This window comes from Sturnira hondurensis, unplaced genomic scaffold, assembly GCF_014824575.4.
Source record: "Sturnira hondurensis isolate 20B ecotype Veracruz unplaced genomic scaffold, ASM1482457v3 Scaffold0019216, whole genome shotgun sequence".
NCBI classification, from domain to species: Eukaryota; Metazoa; Chordata; class Mammalia; order Chiroptera; family Phyllostomidae; genus Sturnira; species Sturnira hondurensis.
The window spans coordinates 6,466,968-6,479,445 of record NW_028091847.1 but is presented as its reverse complement, the minus strand read 5'-3'; the positions used below and the strand labels follow the sequence as shown (position 1 = coordinate 6,479,445).

At 47.4% G+C, this 12,478-nt stretch overlaps 1 long non-coding RNA gene across 1 annotated transcript; it reads left to right on the top strand.

The window, feature by feature from the left end:
* Window positions 1-1,403: 1,403 nt before the first annotated feature.
* On the top strand, window positions 1,404-3,887 carry LOC118974220 (uncharacterized). Its single transcript, XR_005063811.1, has 3 exons — window positions 1,404-1,579; window positions 2,793-2,893; window positions 3,654-3,887. It is a non-coding gene; the product is annotated as an uncharacterized LOC118974220 (long non-coding RNA).
* Window positions 3,888-12,478: the final 8,591 nt, after the last annotated feature.

Below are 12,478 nucleotides of genomic sequence, written 5' to 3'. Positions count from 1 at the left end.
GCATTTTTCAACAATAAAGCGTTTTTAAATTAAAGTGTGCACATTGTATTTTAGACATCATGCTATTGCACACTTAATAGCGTACCATGTAAGCATAATTTTTATATGCACGGGGAGACAAAACGTTCACGAGGCTCGCTTTATTGTGACACTCGCTTTATTGCAGTGGTCTGGAACGAAACCCGCGACACCTCCGGTATGCCTGTGTTTGCATTCCATCGATTGGTCTGTCAGACGTCTCCGGGAAAAAACGGCCCCTGGAGACGATGGGTGAGGGAAGCACGATTGTCTGACAGGCAGGCAGGGCAGAAAAGAGCCAAAATACAGAACAGTCTTCCTCTGCTCGCTGACAGGCTCCCCACAGAGCCTGTCTGAGTGGGCCTTTCAGGACTTCCCTGGAGCTGACCCTTCAACAGAACAAGGAGGCCTCACAGGAGAGGAACCACTCATCTCTCCATCAAACATGAGGTGGGAAGGTAGAAAGAATAACAGCAAGAGAGAGTTTAGTTAGACATAAGGAAGAACTGTAAGGAAGTACGAACTTGAACCAGTAGGTTGGAGGCATTATGAAGCCTTTGCCCCCAATCCTTAGTCTTGGACGGTTTCATTATTCACCTGCAGTGAAGCAAGTGAACCAAATGACCTCTTGAAATCCCTTCCAGCTCTAGTGTCCTTTGATTCCAGAAACCCAGCAGTGTTTCCTTCTGCTCTGGTTGTACTCTGAACTCCAGGCAGGTCACCTTGGCTGGGCTTTAATCACTCAGTCTCAACTGGAAAACACAGGTGGTTGTAATAGGTGGCAAGTCCAAGCGTCCAGGTAGCTGTACAACTCAACGTTGCCAGATTGCTGCTACGTAAGGCAGTGCTTCTGCGACGGTGGGTGATGGTGTGTGACTACGCTCCTGAAGATAGGCCCAGTGGGGAGGTTGGGTAGAAGTTTTCCAGGTTATCTAAAGGATGTTTTCCTGCAGGAGGAGTGCATTTTAATGTTCTTTTAGGAGTAAATAAGGGGCGCTTCTTTTCCAAAAGGGAGTTCTAAGGCAGCTTGCATTTCTTTCCCCCAACACCCTGAAATGCTTTCTAACTACGGCATGAGTTAAACTTACACACGACGCTGAGCATGCTTAACTAATATTGTGGTTTGTGTCTCCTACATGCAATGAAAATGCCCACACTACAATTCAGTGGCTTTGAGAGAAAGGACTAGGAAAGGACAGCAGCTCTCAGAAAGCAGCAGCATAAAAGGGGACTTCTTCTACAAAGCTTTGGGCAGACTGTGAGTTTGAGAGCCAGGTTTTGTAAGCAAGAGACCACAGACACAAACCACAGGGCATTAAGCCTGCACGTCTGGGAAACAGGGAGGCACACAACACACATGTTCCTGTCTCGTCTCTACAGTGGCATATGAAGGGCAGCAACCGTGTTTTCAAACGAAGGACAGATATGTCTGACAACTGTCACCCAAATGTTTGTTCAGCTGTGAAAGAAATCACTGAGCTGCGCTCCCTGGTACAGGCTGGAGCCACACGCTGCGCTTCAGGTGGACCCTTGGGACCGTAAAGATGCCTGGGCAGTTTGGGTAAGAAGAACCATTCTATACACTTCTCCTTGCTTTTCCTTTCTGGGTCTCAGTTCCCCATCTGCTAATGTAGAGATCAGTCAGTGGTTATTCAGATGACGGGAGCTCCTCCCAGACCCCTGAATCTGTGTCTCCAGAGGTGGGGACTGGACAGGTGAAGCTTACAGAGCTCCCAGGGAGATTCTGATCCACACAACTGAAAAACAACCGCTGGACCCAGAGGTTGCAAATTCTGTGATTCTCCAGGATTGAGAGGAAAGAAAAACAAATCAGTAGGCAGCCCCATAAAATCCACAGTTTATTACTGAACCCAGATGAGGGCACTGGGTCTCAAAGCGTGGCCGGGCTCACTGCCCGTTGGTGCGGTTTCTCCAGGTAGTCTTCAGGTTTGGTGTGGAGCGTTTACATTGTATAATGAAAACGCCAGCGTTCTCAAGCCTTGCATATGTTAATAAATAATTAAGATAATTCTATAATTACCAGACATGACCTCATCGGTTACCATTATTCCGATGGCATCTGCTGAGGACGCTTCTTTTCCCTTCTGGAGATGTGATCGCAGCCTCAAACATTCTCCGAGAGGGCCTCCAACAGAACCCTCTGGCTGAGCGGGAGATGCTGAGAAGTGTTACACTCACAACTCGCTTGTCATTCTGAGCACTTTCCCTAGAAGGTCTCATACACATCCGTGAGTTGAGAATGGTGGGGAGAGCAAGGCAGTATTTGGCCAGGGAGCCCAGGTAAGCCCGACCCCTGTCCTCTGGCCACAGCCCCTCTCCGTGAGATCCTTGAGGGAATCCTCTGCTCAGGGGAAAATGGGTGACACCAAAGGCTGTGACTCGTGGGGACATGAGCCCCAACCTCTGAGGTGGAGCCCAAGGTCTAGGCTGGATGGAGCTCATGCAGAACCCCCTTGACTTAGGCATGAGGCAGGCTTTCCCTTCATCATTTTTCCCTAACGTCCACACGGGAAGTCGTGCGTCTCGCTGTACGGCATGGAGCAGGGAGTCCAGGCAACGAGACAAGAGCACAAGAAGCAGGGCGCCGGAGCAAGGAGCCTTTGCTTCTCTACCAGGAGCAGAGCTGGTCCTGACCGCCCAGCCCAGGTCTCTCAGGTGGGGCAGTGGCAGCCTCTCTGACTTGACAAATGGGAAAACCCAATGGAAGAATGCTACAGGGAGTCTAAGAGGGTCAGGTGCACCTTCCCCCACAGGACTGGCCAAAGAGGAGGGAATGATGGCCCACCTTCTACTCAAAGCAGCCGGGAAGGTTCCTGGGAAGAGAGCCTGGCCCCCACAAGGACCGCTCTCTGGGGTGAGTTCCCACCCAGTACACCCTTCTCGTAGCGTCTTTCCCCCTGTATTCCTAGGATGCGTGTACTTACGGACACATAGTGGGTCCCAGGTGCTTGTTTGGGGCTGAATGTCTGTGTCCCCTGCCCCTCCCCCAAATGTATATGTTGAAGCCTTAACCCTCACTGCGATGGTATTTGGAGAGAGGGCCTTTCGGAGGTCGTTAGGATGCCATGAAGTCACGAAGGCGGGGCTTCATGATGGGATGAGTGCCTTTACGAGAAGAGAGCTTGCCGGCCGTCTCAGCATGCATGGAGAAGAGGTCCCAGGAACAGACAGCAAAAGGCCAGTCGCCTGCAAGCCAAGAGAAGAGGCCTCAGAATGAAACTAGTCTTGCCAGCACCTTGATCTGAGACTTCCCAGCCTCCAGAAGTGTGAGAAACAAGTGTCCGTGGTTCAAGCCATTCAGTCTTTGGTGTTTTGTCATGGCAGCCCGAACAAAGACAGGGCTCAGTACATTTTAATTGGGTGATTGAAAGACGGGACGGCTGGAAAGCTTCCCGTGGAGGTATATTAGGACGTGTATAACACTAACGACCTTTGAGGTGCAAAGGACGCCCAACTCAGACATGGTGAAGCAGAAACAGACCTTACTGGGCCATGTAACCGAAATGTCCGGGTATTAATCTTTGGCCACAGCATGATAACAAGGCAGTGACATTGTCTTCAGGAATGTTTTTCTCTTCCTCTCTCTCTCTCTGCCTGTTCTGTGTTTGCTTTAGACTCAGCCGTATTTCTCCAAGCTTACCTTTGACTAGCTTAGCAACCCACGTTGAATTGAAAGCAAGCATTGCCTTCCCAATAGCTGCAACCAGTCCTGCGGTGCATTCTCACTGGATTGACTTGGGACAACGTGTGCACGTTCTGAATGCCCTTGTGGCCAGAGCTGGAGGTGTGGATGGATTCTGTGCTCCTCCCCAGGGGCTGGAGGGTGAGTGTCACAGGAGCTGTATGGCCTCGGGGGGAGGGATGGTTCCCCAGAGGCAACCCAGGACCCCATCCTTACCTGAAGGAGGAGACTAGATCCTGCTCAGACAAATCACACACAGAATCCACAGGTGGCCAGCACAGGTGGTATGTGACTCTCATGGATTAACACGAACAGCAAAGCCATAAACTAAGATTTTGTTTCTATATTTCTGTTAACATTAATCTTGAAGTTGATTACTTTGCTTTCATTGAATCAATTGGTAATAAGAATATTAAAACAGGCTTGACTTTCATACTAAAGCCTTAACCAATAAAATCCTTTAAAATTGAAATGCTTTCATTTTTCTTCCAGCATTGTAAGTAATACTTGTTGTGAAAATCTTTCAGAAAATACAACAAAGTATGAAGAAGAAAATAACCATCTATCATAATCCTAAAAAAATTAACTACTAAAATTTTTTCTATAACCTTCCAGATTGCTTTCCCATTTTACGTATTATGTGTTGTATGATCCATTTACAGAATGTGTCTTAAGGAATATATTTAAATGTTGAACACTGTTTCGTGTTTATAACCCTCTAAACTCTACTATGCAGAATCACACTGTTTAATTGGTGAGCGTGAAAATAGTTTCCAGTCTTTGACTCTTACACACAGTGCTCCCGTGAGCAGCCTTGACCGCATAGCTTGCACACTTGTGAGATTCGAATATGATACGTCTCTAGACGTGAACTTGCTGTGACGAAAGGTAGGGGTAATTTTAATGATGGTGTATGTGAAAACTGGCTGTTTTTGTGGTTTGCCCATTTTTCTGTTTTCCTGTGGATTTGCAAAAGTTCTTTATGTATGAAGGCCATGAGGCTGAGTTCCTCGGGTTCCCACGCAGGAGCTTGTTCGGGGCATGCCCTTGGGGTCAGCAGCTAAGAGAAGGTGAGTAAGGCAGGGCTGGCAGAAGGCCGCACACGGCTGGCCCATGGGGAGCTCTGGGGCTGGGTGACCCTTCGCAGTTCTGCACTTTGGCAAGAGAGCCAAGCCTTTACCTCCCTTAACTGACCAATCCTTGGCTGCCCCTGGTCAGGGGTTGGGGGGACTGGCCTCATGCAGAGTGGCTCTCTTCAGCTATGGACAGTTGCAGGAGAGAAACCCCGTGGTGACACCAGGGGATTAACACCCCAATACGGCATTGGGAATAAGGCCGCACACCCCAGAATTCGCTACAGGTATCTCTCACTACCAGATGTGTTGTAGATATTTTATCCATTTTGTCATTTGGCTGTTGACTTGTTAACAGTTATTATTTATTTTGCTGAGTTTTTCAAGTGTCTTATATAGTCAAATTCGTTCTTTTTTTCTCTATGGTTTCTGATTTTTATTTCATTCTTCCCCTCTCCAAGATTATTTAAAAATCTGTAGATCCCTCTAGTAGCCTTATTTTATTCCCATTTAAATCTTTAATTAATCCTTCTGAATTTTATTTTGATTTAAGGTGTAATGTAGGTATCTTTGTAAAAAGGTTTTATCTATTTATTTCTAGAGAAAGGGGAAGGGAGGGAGCAAGACAGGGAGAGAAACATGTGGGAGAAAAACCTCAATCAGCTGCCTCCCGCACACACACACCCACGGACCACATCCCCAACCCAGGCACGTGCCCTGACCGGGGACTGGAACTGGCGACTCTCTGCTTTGTGGGATGATGCCCAGCCAACTGAGCCACAGAGCTCGGGGTAATGTAGGTATCTTTTTTAGTGAGGAGGACAAGTTTTCCCGGCACCATTTACTTAAAAATGCAATTTATCCATGTGGAATTGAAATGACATCCTTAGCAAAACTAACTATACTTCACTTTATTTCTAGCACTCGATGATGTTTTGTTGATCTGTCTACAGCTGCACTAGTGTACTCCGGTTTATTTTATTTTATGTTTTTAGTGTGCGTACGGTGAAACTCTGTTTGGGGGGAGCAGTACTGAGTTTTGCCGAATGTATAGAGTGTAAGACAGAGAACAGCTCCGTATTCTCCCGAGGTCCTTTGTGCGGCCTTTTCCCCTCTCCTCTAACCCCCGAGCTCTTTTCTGACCCTGGCGATTTGCCTTTTCCAGAACGTCATGTAAATGGAATCTTACAGTGTGTCATCCGTAGCCTGGCTGCACTCAGCCCAGTGTCCATGTGATCCGTCCACGTGGTCACATGCATCACAGTATTCCTTCCTTCCTTGTTGCTGAGCTGTGTTCCGCTGTGTGTCTGTACGGCGGTCTGTTTATCCATCCCCCGGCAGAGAGATATGTGAGTGGTGAATAAAGCTGCTGTAAGTATTTGGGTTTTGTGTGCATACATGTCTTCATTTCACTTGGATAAATATGTAGGAGCCGGATTGGTGGGTCACCCTTTTGATTACCACACCTATATCCGAGCGCCTGTAATGTGTGTTTATGTATGACAGGGAAAGTGACTGCCTCGTCACCTTATCCCTCTTCGAGTTTTCTCTCTCTTCCTCCTCCTTTGTATCCCATTAGGATAGTGACTGAAGTTGTTGATTGACATGTGTAGAAAGCCAACGATTTTAAGTCTCGATGCCTCTTACCAAGGCAGTAAGTTCCTAAAACTAGACTCCAAGCAACCCCAATATCTGACAGACAATTTGTGATTTTGCTAATTCTTCCCCTGTTCCAGACGAGAGCAAGTACCTGTAGCCTTAATGTATGTAATACCAAGTCATTTCTTCTGTACACAAGGCACCCAAATCCAGATGGGACAAGTTCCTCTGAGTCAGGTAAGTGTACCTGCCTGAAACTAGTGGGCAGAGGACGGGCAGTCAGGTCACCAGAAAAGCATAAGTAATCTGGGGAACCACCACTCATTGTTCTCAAGGGCATTCCACCCTCTTTGGAATGTCCTCACTGTGACACAGGGCTCAGCGTGAATCATGGAGAGAATGAATCCCATTAGGGTGCTGGAATTTCCAGGTTGGGGGAGACCTCCAGAACTCCCCCGGCTCCTTCCTGGGAGACAAGCTTAAGCATAAGAAACATACATACACTCTCCAGCCTCCTTCAATGGCTACTTCCAATGTGTATCAATCCTCACCATCTGTGTGTCTTAAAAAAATCTCTTGTTTCAAACACATTTCCTTCCAGCCTTTCCTTGAAATGACACCTGCAAACTCTTGCAGAACTAGAACTACCTGTTCAGAGGCAGCCCTGAGCACTTGCTTTCAGTGGGGTCGGGATTCAATTATGTTGTTTATCCACTTAGGGACACTAGTCTCCACCACCTCAGGGACTTCCTTTTAATTTGTTTCTCTCCCTTTTAATGGGATACTCGAAGTGAAATGAGGTGTCTCTTATGAAAGTGCCTGCAAAGAGGAAGTCACTGCAAATTCACCAGTGGGGCATTCTCCACAATTTGCCAATAGTAAAGGGACACAGAGAAGAATCTACCCTTCCTGTCACTCTTATAGCTCTGTGCCCTGCGTCAGTTTTTATTTTGAGGGTTCCCAGGGCACTCTGGCTTCCCCGGCTTTTTAATATATCTGTGGTTTTCAACTAGGAGTAGCGATCAATCCCCAGCAGTTTTCAAGTAGGATATTTATTGAGTCATCCAGGCTTTCATTCACACTTTGAGCTGAAATCATGCATCTGCTTTCTGTTGGAAATAAGATCGTCCTTGACATTCGGTTAACTTATACTCGGCTAAAAACTGTGGTTTGGAGATTAAGAATGAGGACTCTGAAGTCAAGCTAGGGATGGATCCACCTCTTGTGGGGACTACAGCTGAGACAGGTTGGGGCCACTTTAAGAAAAAGAACAGAAAACTACAAATACAAAATTAGGCGCAGGGCCTTACAAGAGGGTGTGTTAAGTGAAGGGCCCTAAAACCTCAGCTCTTGGTTTCTGAGATCTCTCCTGACCAGGCACAGTTAGGTCTAACCTTCCACTGTGTGATCTCGGGCAAGTAACTGAAGGGCTCTCTGCTCAGGTTCCTCATCTGCAAGATGAGAAAACCAGTAAGATGATAAAATGGACTCCATCGTGTGGTGGAGGGCTCCAAAGATGAGGACGCGAAGCATTTAGCTGGGAGTCTGGCCCGTGATAGGTGCACAGTAAAGGTTAGCTATGATTAGGAGTATCGTTATCATTTTCAGCCTTCATCTAGTAGGACTGCATCACCACGAAACCTAGCTCCCTGAGCAGAATTTAGGAAAGAGAAAAAGAGGGAAGCCCAAGTTCACACATTCTTGCTAATCCAGCTGCTCTGTGGCACACATGTCACGTGAGCAGGAAGCCCGGCCCCCACCACACCACAACCACACCACATACAGCGAGTGACAGGCACTACACATCTCCTTCTCTGACAGCTGATTCATGCTGAGGTCACAGAGCACTTACCTTCAAAAGCCGTATATTAATATCCGATTGTGCAATTAAACCAGACCTGTCTAGTTTTGCTTTCCTTCGGTGAAATTTGTTTATTCAGCAAAAATGAGAAGGATAAATATAAACCAGCCTGTCTTCCCTCAGTGTGTCAGGAGTGGGTGGGTGGTAATAAAACGAGAAAGGCCATTGGGAAACTACGAAATTACATGCTTTGTTATTTGCACAGCACACTCCTCTAGTTCTGACGCCATGACGTCTCTGCAAGGTGGGTAAATATACGCTTCCATGTTGCCAGTTTACAGATTTTTAACTTGGCATTCTAACTACATTTCCCTCTTTTGTTCAAGGCTGAAGGGAAAAAAAGACCCTTTACCCCCCTCCCAAAATAGAAGAGTTAAATCACCTCTGACTCGCAGCCTGCCACGGACATCAGCCGGGACAGTTAGGTGCTCCCCACATCTCCCTCTGAGACAGGGCAGTCGGAAAATATATCGATAAACAAGTGAGCACAGCAGACCACCGCAGCTTCCTCCCTTTGAAATGTTCGTTTGGGGATCTTAGTGGATTCTGAAGCCTGAGGTATCCAAAGTCTGATCAATGAAATACGATTATGCTACAGTTAACTGGGATCAGTAGCTGCAATGAGTGGTCAGGAGAAGACAATGATTTGGTTATCCCGTAATTTCCAATAGCCACCTCTAGACACCCCAAGTAGCCTTACAATCTGAGCAGACAGTGTACTTGCTGTGTGCACTTGGTTTCAAACAAGCTTCCAGCGCCCTCCGGCCTACCCACACTCACTCAGATTGCTGGTGCTTAATCCCCTCCTGTTCTGGTGATAGAAGTTAATTGAATTATCTAAAGGTTAACCAGAAAAGCTTATTTGTTTCAGTCCTTGTACCAGAAAACCATTCTGAAGATGTCTTCATTTATTTTTCACCTTGGCAGCTAGAATGACCCTAAGGTAAACTTTCATGAAACAGGGCCAAACGTTGTAGCCCAGCCCGAGGGCTGATGAAGGGGAGGTATTCAAGAAGTGTTTGACAAGATAATTAACTAATGAGGCAGGCTGTGGAACAAAGGCAATGTCTAAACAGTTCAGCAGTTTCCCCTAGTCTTGTCTTTATCTGTGTAACTGACATAAGCATAAATTACTTGAACAGAATAAAGATACATGACAAAAATAACTCCCATTGCTTGGACTCTACAAGCTTTCCTTATTATGTTGGTTCATTTAAAGTCAGCAGTCTTGCCCTGGCTGGTATGGCTCAGTGGATTGGGCGTGAGCCTGTGAACTATAGGATCGCGGTTCAATTCTTGGTGGGGGCACGCGGCAGGGTTTTGGGCCAGTTCCCAGCGGGGGATGCTTGAGAGGCAGCCATACATTGATGTGTCTCCCCTTCTCTCCCTCCCTTCCCCTCTAGAGATAAATAAATAAAATCTTAAAAAATAAAGAAAGAAAAATAAATAAATAAAGTTATCAGTCTTTTGGATGAGACACTGTTTTGTAGGAGTATTTATATTCGAGTTACTTCAAAAGATGTTTCAGGTGCTTAAAATAGACAATAAATACGCATTAGAAAAAAGAAGCGCGTGAATAATCTATTTTAATTTACCCATTCATCAAATATTTCTTGAGCATCTGCTGTGTGCCCACCTCAGGGGACTCACCGGTGAGCGGAGCAAGTATGGCCTCTGCCCCATGGAGCCACAAATGCACGCACTATAAGCTTAATTCCAACTTGAAATTAGATTCCGATAGGGATACAAGTGGAGGGGTGGCTATTTAGTGTAGGAGGATTGGAAAGTTCTCTTTCAGGAATGACATTTAAGTGAGACTTGATGTAAGAACAGGAATTAGTCAGGCAAATATCATAGAGACTATTACCTACTGAGGGATCAGCGTAGGAGAAGATCATGAGGGAGAAAGGAACCGGGTGCAAACAATCCGGGAACTTTGTGTACAAAGCACAGACAGCAGGAACCAGGCTAGGTTGGGCCAGCTCACGCGGCTCTTGGGGTCCACGTGGGAAAACTTCTCATCAACCTCACCGCTTCCACTTCCCTTCCTTCCTCTCCAACACAACCCTGGGCGTGTTCTGTGGAGCCTCCACCCTCTATTCAGCCCAGTGCAGGAGGGGACACTGATCCCACCTCCTAGCTCAAGGACTGGCTCCTGATTGGTCTAAGCCCATTGATAAATGGCATTTCTTTGTGGAGTCTTACTGGACTAGGGGTGTGCACTTGATCTAAAGTGGCTCAATCAGCTTGCAGAGAGAAGTTTAGATTCCGTGGCTGGGGAAACGTTCTCTGTCTCTTTTCCACCGTTCCAGTGACTGAACCAAGAGAGGAATCTGCGCTTAGGTGAAGCCAGAGCTGAGTGCAGCTAAGCAGAGGGGTGGACAGAACCTGGGTTCTAGGTAACATTTTTGAGCTGCTGAATCAACAAACCCGAGACTACCGGAAGTCACCGTTTTGGGGTTTTTTTTTTGTTGTTAAAATCTTTGAATTGCTCCTTTGCATTCTTTAGACACTACCATAGAGCGCCCCCAAATCTCTGGTAAATCCTCAATCTCTTTGCTGGGTCTCCCTTCCACCTTCCAGTCTCTACAGACGATTACTTTGCAAGGTTCCTCTGAACGTCCCTCTACTTTCTGGGGCACCTCACGCATGCGCACTGCTTTCTTCTTTACAGAGAGTCTGCTCACCAAGTGATGACATCTCCCCTGTGTGATGGTCCAGCTCAAATACCTCCAGCGAACTCGCTGGTGATGCAAACAAGTCCCAAATTAATGTACAGTTGATCCTTGAACAACACAGGTTTGAACTGCACACATCTAGTTATACGTGAGAGTTTGGGGGGCGTGGTTTTCAATAAATACAGTGTCACCGTCCACACCCCTGGGTTTTGTGGCTAGGATTCAACCAAGTGAGGACAGAAAACAATATTTTTCATCCAGTTGGGAATCCCCAGATGCAAATGCCAACTGGATGCACTGTGCAACACCATGTTATGTAAGGGACGGAGCACCTGGCAAGCTGGGGGCCACAGGAGTCCTGTCACCAATGCTTCACAGATACTGAGGAACAACTGCAGTTAGGTTTGGGGGGGTCAAAAGGTACATGCAGATTTTCAACTTTAAGGAGGGTTGGTGCCCCAGCCCCTCAAGTTGTTCAAGGGTGAATGTAGTATCTTTTTAGAATCAGCAGCTACTCTCAATTTCCCCACTTCAGAAATAGTTGCTTCTAATGTGTTTGAAGAAGCCAAAAGGAGTTTCCCGGGCCCAAGAACAGGAAGGGCAGCACAAAGCGGACGGCCTGCAGGGACCCGCTTGCTCCCAGAAGCCGTATCTGCCTCTGGTGCGTTCTTCTCCGTGTTCCAGATCGGCTTCCTCTCTGCTCCTTGCTTATGTGGAAGAAAGACGTCACATCATTAGCAGGTCCCCAGCTGTGCCGGTCCCATCTTCAACCTCCCAGGGAGAGACAGGCGTCACTCTCCCAGTTCTACTGCCAAGTTGAAGAGTTCGGATTCTCCTGTCTCGGGTCAGGTGTGCCTAGGCAGGGGTCATGTGTTAGCACCATGGCCTCCGTGATAACCGTGGAGGAAGGGTGGGGAGTGGGAAGTTTCCAGAAGGAGGGAAGAGTCCATCTGCAGACATGGGAGGGGTGCCAGGCCACACAACAATGGGGTTGCAGGACAAGGATCCTGCCTGTGAGTGAGGGGATGGCTGCTAGAGAAGAGGGTTAAGGATGTGGGGCAGACACTCCAAAATCTCATCCGGGTTAGAGACCCAGGGGTCATTTCTGACTCCCCCTCTGCCGCCATCCACCCACCTCTGCCGCCATCCACCCCCTTCCCCGATGTCTCATAAGATGCTCATTTCTATGGCTTCTTCTTTTAACACAGTTTGTGGCTGCCCCTCTCTTTGCTCTCTCACTGTAGTTCCTCAGTTTCAGTCCTCACTGCCCAAGCTCCTGCGTTCTCCACTAACTGGACTAGTTTGCCAGACTTGCCCCTTCTCCTGTCCATTCTGCAGTCAGATGAGTCTTAACATACCGCCTGGAAGAGGTTGCATCCCAGATGTAAAAACCTCCAGGGTCTGGTCCCTTGGCTGCCTCTAGAATAAAGTCCACACCCTCTGGCTGTCTATTCAGGACCGTCCCCAGCTGTAATCAGCATCACAAATTGCCTGCTCTGTATCTGTGACCTCCAAGGTCTCTCCGTGGAGTCTTCCAGCCATGTCT